This window comes from Polyodon spathula, chromosome 1 (genome assembly GCF_017654505.1).
Source record: "Polyodon spathula isolate WHYD16114869_AA chromosome 1, ASM1765450v1, whole genome shotgun sequence".
Classification (NCBI taxonomy): domain Eukaryota; kingdom Metazoa; phylum Chordata; class Actinopteri; order Acipenseriformes; family Polyodontidae; genus Polyodon; species Polyodon spathula.
The window spans coordinates 101169905-101177364 of NC_054534.1; positions in this window are offsets into that span (position 1 = coordinate 101169905).

Sequence of the window (7460 nt, forward strand, 5' to 3'; positions counted from 1 at the left end):
CAGGCACAGCCAAGCAATTAAAGCTGGGAGGCAGGGCCCAGTCTGAATATTCTGGCCTCGTGACCAGTAGTAGCGACCAGGGGGTTGTTTCTATATGCATTAACGCTATTCTATCTGGCAAGTATGATGTAGGGAGCAGAATATAGGCAGAAGTAGCACACACTACTTGATCGTATTATTTATTGAGGTCTATCAACAAATATCTATTGATACCAGCTTACTTGGTGTATAAATACGACAGGTAGATCGCACAGTCATTTCCTGTTTTGAACTTTCGGACACATGCTGTTCTAGTATATGCAGTGCATTTAAGGCATAACAAAAATATTTATGACATCAGATCATAGGAATTGTAATAGAAGATGTGTGGGGCGCATTTTTGACATGGTTTCGGGTGAAGACATTATTGCCAAGTACCGTTTAAAGAGGGGGTATATTCATAGCATATATTTTTGAATTGCTAGTTATTTTTTAAATCAGCATTTGTTATTTCATTTTTTTTTTTTTTTTTTCTAATTCAAGGCGGGCTTTATCTGTATTAATTATTTTGGAATTGAAGTTGCACACACGCAACGCAGACTGCCATATTGGGAGTGCAGAATAAAGCGACCAAGAGGTAGGGGTTCTTGGGAATCATCATCCTCTGTGAGAGGGACACGTCTGTTTTAGTAATAGATACACCCATCAAGGATACAGTGACCTTATGTAAGACAGACACACATACACACACTAAACCACCGTGTACCAAATGTGAAGATACTATCTCAAATGGTGTGTTCTGTATTATTATTAGTGGCACTGAAACTGGAAAGGTGTATTGGACAACACATGTCGTTAAACTCCATTGGGAGAATTATGTAGCACAGCTGTGCAGTAAATGTACCTAAAGGACAATGGGGTCTAATTAATTACTCTACTGTGACGGATCTTAATACCACTGACATTCAAATAAGTAAGCTGCACAGTGGAGTTATGTAGCAGAAATACTCACTTGCACTGTTAGATGTGTTGTGATAAAACATCTATTTAATGATTTTAGGGATTTCCTTTTTGAAGGAGCAAAAGATATACTAAATCAACACTGCATACGCATGGAAATGAACTAGCGCAGTGGTTTTCAGCTTTGTTTTCAAACTGTACCACTTCTATCTGAAGGTTTCAGGTGAAGTATACTTTACAACTTTCGCTCACTGAATGGTACCAGAGTTGCAATAAAGGCAGAATTATCTGATTAACAACCCCCGTATGTGTGTGTGTGTGTGTGTGTGTGTGTGTGTGTATGTATGTATATATATATATATATATATATATATATATATATATATATATATATATATATATATATATATATATATATATATATATAAACTTTTGGTCAAAGTTTAGGATGACAAATAACAAACATTGCAGCCTTAATTATTAAAACTTAATTGCATGTCTTTGGATGCACATTTAGGAATCTCTTTGGAATCACTCTTATTTGCTTTCTATTGGGCAAAGTTATTATAAATAATACAAAATAGTCTGCACTGTAAATGTTTATCACGTTACCATGTGCTTCCCATCTCAGCATAATTATGTGTGCCATTTAAAATGTTAACAGTATTAACAACATTGACCTCAAGATAAAACTACAAAACGATCAATGACCAATCCTTTATTAAAACCAGCATAACGATGTCCTTGTCACTTTCTGCAGACGCGTTTATGTTTTCTTCCTTAGCTTCTTTTTTTCTTTTGCAAGAGGTGTTTCCATTTGTGACAAGAGAAACACGGGATAACGTTGTCAATCAAACACCGAAAACAAATTAAACCAGCAACTATGCCTGCTACTAAAATGCAGTCGCGCCAATAAATAAAACATAAACCGCCCAAGTGTGAGTACTGCGATTATTATTTACGCTTACCACAGCATTTATACATGTAAAAAATGCAGAATGATCGTGCTTCACTGATTAGTATTCCATTATACGTCGAGCTTAAAACGGCAATGTTCTTGGGCAGCACAGACCTCTCTCCACAGGCAGACGCCTGCTTCACCCTCCCCAACACAACACAGTGTCACGCATGCGTACAGCTGGATAATAATTTCGAAGCTCTGCATTACTAACCTTTGCACTAACAAACAAAATGTAATATTTATGCACAGTGATTTAGAGATGATATTTAATACCGTTTAAAAAATGGATTCAAGATCATGATTTTATTTTACTTTAATTTTTATTTTTGCAGTTCTGTCGCACCGCGTAGGCTACCCTCTGTGACCTCGAAGACTAGAGAGAGAGAGAGAGAGAGAGAGAGAGAGAGAGAATTTAAATGAAATACCTGTTTCTTAACATTTCTACTTACACCCACGAAAAATAAACTTTTGAGGTCTTGAGAGCTGTTAATTTTATATCATAGGCAATCTCACTATATAAACAGCATCAAATCTTCAAATCACAATTGATTAACACGGCAAATACATCGCTACACAGTTGATCCCTTTGTTCTAGCTTTGCTGTTTTGAAAACATATGAAATGTTCTTGGTCAAATCATTAATACAAAATATAAATCTTCTTGTCTGGTATTTCTCTATGCTTGCCTGTACCGTAGCTCTATATACAGAGGAACCCCAAGGACCCAGTTACCAAAGCCACTCAAGCAGGTGACAGAAGTCAGTCCAGGAGGGTGTAAAGCTGTTCCTTCGTACTGCCCAGAAATATGTGTGTGTTTGTGTGTGGCTGTAATGTAATAACACAAAGACATTGTAGCGATCTTGGTTCACGCAGGCAGGCGCATCACACAGAACGAGGCAATCCACACACAAGCGGAGGGTGGGCGCGAACCCCATACCGCTGTACAAAAGAGCCGGTTCCTTTGCAAAGAGCGTATGATTCTGCCCCTGCTTCCCCCCCCCTGCACGCTACAATATCAATCGATAGGTCTGCTGGGTTATGTGACAGCAAAGCAATGCTCACGGTGTTTTTGTACTCTAGCTGTTTATTATTTTACATTACATTAACCTAAATTGTATTAACCACAACTGCAGTGTACTTGATAGTGTGTATGTATCGTATATGTAGCACCGCTTCTGAGACCAACTCATGCCCTGCAGCATTGTACCAGCGTACAGTGACTCATACTTGCAGCTACTCTCCCTGCCTCACTCGCAGGCGCAGACAACCAATCACACACTGAATCAATATCATAACACCCAGTGCTTCACATCACGCAGTCTTTCCATTGATAAAAGCAAAATCCAGGGAAAAAAGATGGGCATTGCCTAGACGTGAGTGCTGCAGAGGGAACGTGATCAGAATAATTTCATTCTGGAAATCTGGAGAGAAGGATTATGGTTTTCAATGTTTTTTTTAAAAGTGTACTGCTGTCAATACCATGTTCAAAGGGGTTTCAGCTAATAAAATAATACTATACATCTTATCTGTTGTGCACCTCCATTTAATATGTGTCAAGTGTACAGTTCTGAAAGAAACACATGTACTTATTTGGTGCTAAAGGTTCTTCGTTCCAAGGTCGTTTCACATCAGCAGGATCTTTGGGGTCAAAGCGTGTAGTTGGCTGCAAAGCATGTCAGTCAATGGAAGATGCAATTGATTGGTTAATGACAGGGGGAAAAAAAGCTGTAAAAGGGGTTAAGAAAAAATCCAAATGAAATCACCAAGGAAATGCCAGAATATTTGACAGCAGGGCTTGCAAACAAAGATTAATTTAGTGATCAAGTTTTAAAATGAAAATGCTATGCATTCAAAACTGAACATTTTAGACCTATATAGCAAATGCAATTGTACAACTTTTAAGGTTTGTGGAAAGATTTTGTAATCTTGCATGGTTTTGGTTTATTTAATTCTATTATTGTTGTTATTATCAATAAAGTATAATGAAAACTCAAATGACTCATAATTAAAGCTTAAACAGAACTTAACATGTATTGATTCCAAGTTACAAAGGTTAACATGGTCTTCCAGCCAGTAATCTGTAAGACCTGCATGATGTGGGAAATCCGAGAGAACCTAGCAGAGCTAAACCAAGTGTGTGTAAAGTGCTGTAAGTTCCAGGGCTTGCTTCAGTGAGTAAATGTGCTAAAAATGGAACTGGACGAAATCAAAACACAGCCAAAATTCTTGGAAGTTTGCACCCCTAACAGACAGACAGGCGATAGAAAAGGATTGAAGCAGCTGAGACAGGGAAAAAAGAAACATAGTCAAGCACAACCACCAGAAATCAAAACTTCAAACAAATTTGAGCCACTTCAAAATTTTGGTGATCAAAAACAGCATCAAGAGAGCGAAAGGAACAATATCCAGGCCAGGAAGCAAAAAAAGAAAGGAAGCCAGGGTTGTCGGGTACTCCATATTGAGAAAAACAGCAAGTTCAATGGACATGCTGGACCCCCTTACAACAACAGTGCTCTGTCTTCCAGGAGCCTCCATCACGCACATCACTGAGAACATCGGCACCTTGCAAAGGACTACAAGGACTATCTATATAGACGAGACAGACTGCACTTAAATAGGGAGACTGCATTAAAAGAAAGGCAACAAATCAGGTAAGACAGCCATTACATGTATTTATCTAAATGCTAGAAGTCTTAAAAACAAAGTGCTAGAACCTGAAGCTACTGCACTAATAAGTAACTACGATGTGATAGGTGTTACAGAAACTTGGTTAACCGAGAGTGATGGTGACAAATATAATACTAGTGGGTATACACTGTATAGGAAAGAGAGGCAGGATAGAAGAGGTGGAGGGGTAGCGCTAGACATCAAAAATAGTCTTGAACCCTAGATGTTAAATTTGGAAGAGAAAAAATAATGCAGAATCAATATGGGGGAGAATAATGGAAATAAATTAATAGGGGCATTCTATAGACCACCAACTTCAGATACAAGAACAAAATAATATGTTATACAATGACATTAGAAATGTGTGTAGCAACTGAGAACACATACTAATTGGGAATTTCAACTTCCCCCATATAAACTGAGAAAACCCAATGGGGAGCACAACAGCTGATATTGAAATGGTAGCAATGACAAATTACTGCTTCCTAATGCAATTTGTCAAGGCACCAACTCGAGGTGGAGAATGCCTTGAGTTAGTCTTTTCAAATAACAAAGACAGAAAAACTAAAACAGAGGTCAGAGAACCATTGACAAATTCAGTTCACAACATGGTCTAATGTGAAGTGTTTTTTAAACCCCAAAAACTAATGACTAAATCTAAGGTTTACAATTATAAAAAGGCAAACTATGAAAGAATGAAACAGAAACTAACAGAATTAGATTGGACTAAAATAGAGAAACCATCCACAGAGAAAGGATGGCTATTTTCCAAAAGGCAGAAAACAAATGCATCTCAAAAGTAGACAAATCAAAATCTGAAACAAATGCTAAAATGGTTTAATAGATCAATTTAAAAAAATATATATTCATATAAAAAAGACACTTTACAGAGCGTTTAAAAGGGACCAAGAACAAGGTACACAGAAAGAGTACATGAAACTGCAAGCGCAAGTCAAAAAGCAAGTTAGAAAGGCCAAGAGAGAGACAGAAATGAACATTGCCAAGGGAACTAAAACCAATTCCAAAAAGTAAAATGTCTAAGAGATACAAATGGCAACATCATAGATGAAGAGAAAAAAATACTAAATATATTAGAGTACTTTTCACAAGTTTTTACAAAGGAGGATACGGACAACATGCCCCACATGCCAACCTGTTCCTATTCAGTTTTAAAGGGCCTAGGAGCTCTTAAAATAAAGAAATCCCCTGGGCTGGATGAGATCCTCTCAATAGTACTCAAAGAAAGAAGTTATTTACAAACCACTAACTAAGATCATGCAACAATCTCTTGAGACAGGGGTTGTACCGACAGACTGGAGAATTGAAAACATGGTACTGAACCACAAAAGGGAGAAAAAACCGAACCAGGTAACTACAGACCAATAAGCCTGATTTCGATTATATGCAAACATGGAAACTACAATAAGATCCAAAATTGAAAATGACCTACTGTATATGGTAACAATATCCTGGAAGACAGGTAGCATTGTTTTAGGAAAGGGAGATTGTGTCTAACTAACCCGTTTGATTTTTCTAGGATAGTCCTGGCACTTTGGGCACCAAGCACCCGGGGGGGGGGACAAAGGGGCATTCAGAACAGAAAATGGGAGTCACTTCTTTACATAGAGAATTGTAAGAGTCTGGAACCAACTCCCCAGTAATATTGTTGAAGCTGGCACCGTGGAATCCTTCAAGAAGCTGCTTGATGAGATTCTGGGATCAATAAGCTACTAACAACCAAACGAGCAAGGTGGGCCAAATGGCCTCCTCTCGTTTGTAACTTTTCTTATCTTCTTATGTATAAAGAACCTGTTAACATTAGGCATGCAATTGAGCCACTAATATAGAGTAGTTGGAACGACCGGCCTTGTTAGCAAGAGCCAATGTGACGATCCCTTCAGAGTCCTCAACGAAGACCAATCTACTTCACGTGAACCTGTGCTGTATGACTCCCCCTGTGCACCACATGGCTGTGCTTCTATTTACAGGTCTATTTGCATGCTTCAGCCATTGTGTGATCACTGATGCACTTTCCACTCCCACCCCATGGAGTGTTAACTGTTTCAGGCTCATTCTTAACATACTTTGACCACACCTAAGTGTTCAGTCATTGGTTCTCTATTGTTTACAGCAACTGACATTACAGTTTGATCAGTAGCTCGGTTGGACAAAAGCAAAGGTCACCTACATACCAATTCCCGCAAATAACCATCACAATACCTCCAAATATTACTCTACAACCTGCAACTACTTTAAAGCACACAAAAGTCTGGTATAGCATTGTGAGAAAAACCCTGGTAAACTGTGATAAATGCAGTCTTAGCAAAGGAAGTGCATGGTAAACTACTCTGCAACTCTACCATGGTACGCTTCTTTTGAGGGATTGCTGAATGTGGTGGAGCATGAGCATTAAGGTATTTTCTGTTTTCAGCATGCTGCTGATGTTGCTGTCACATCACTTCTTTCTGCATAGACTGTGTTTAGAATGTAGATCGATGCCCACTTATTAGGGCAAAATATCTCAACAGTCCCTTAAGGCCCTGCTTTGAAGCAAGTGCAAAGCTGAAAGTACATTTTCAGAGAGGAATCAAACCTTTTTATACCTTTCAGACAATTTGTGTGTTTGCTTTTGCTTTTGCAAAAAAAAAATGCATGGGTTCTTTACCTGCTTCCCCTGAAATGGGAAAAACAACAGCAACAACAACAACAACAACAACAACAACAACAACAATAATAATAATAATAATAATAATAATAATAATAATAATAATAATAATAATAAACAAGAGTAACATTTTTTTTTTTTTTTTTTTTTTTGTTCCTGGGTAGTAAGTGTTATTTCCTAATTGCTTATGCCTCAAAAGTATAGAAAATGGCTATTATTCCCCACAAAC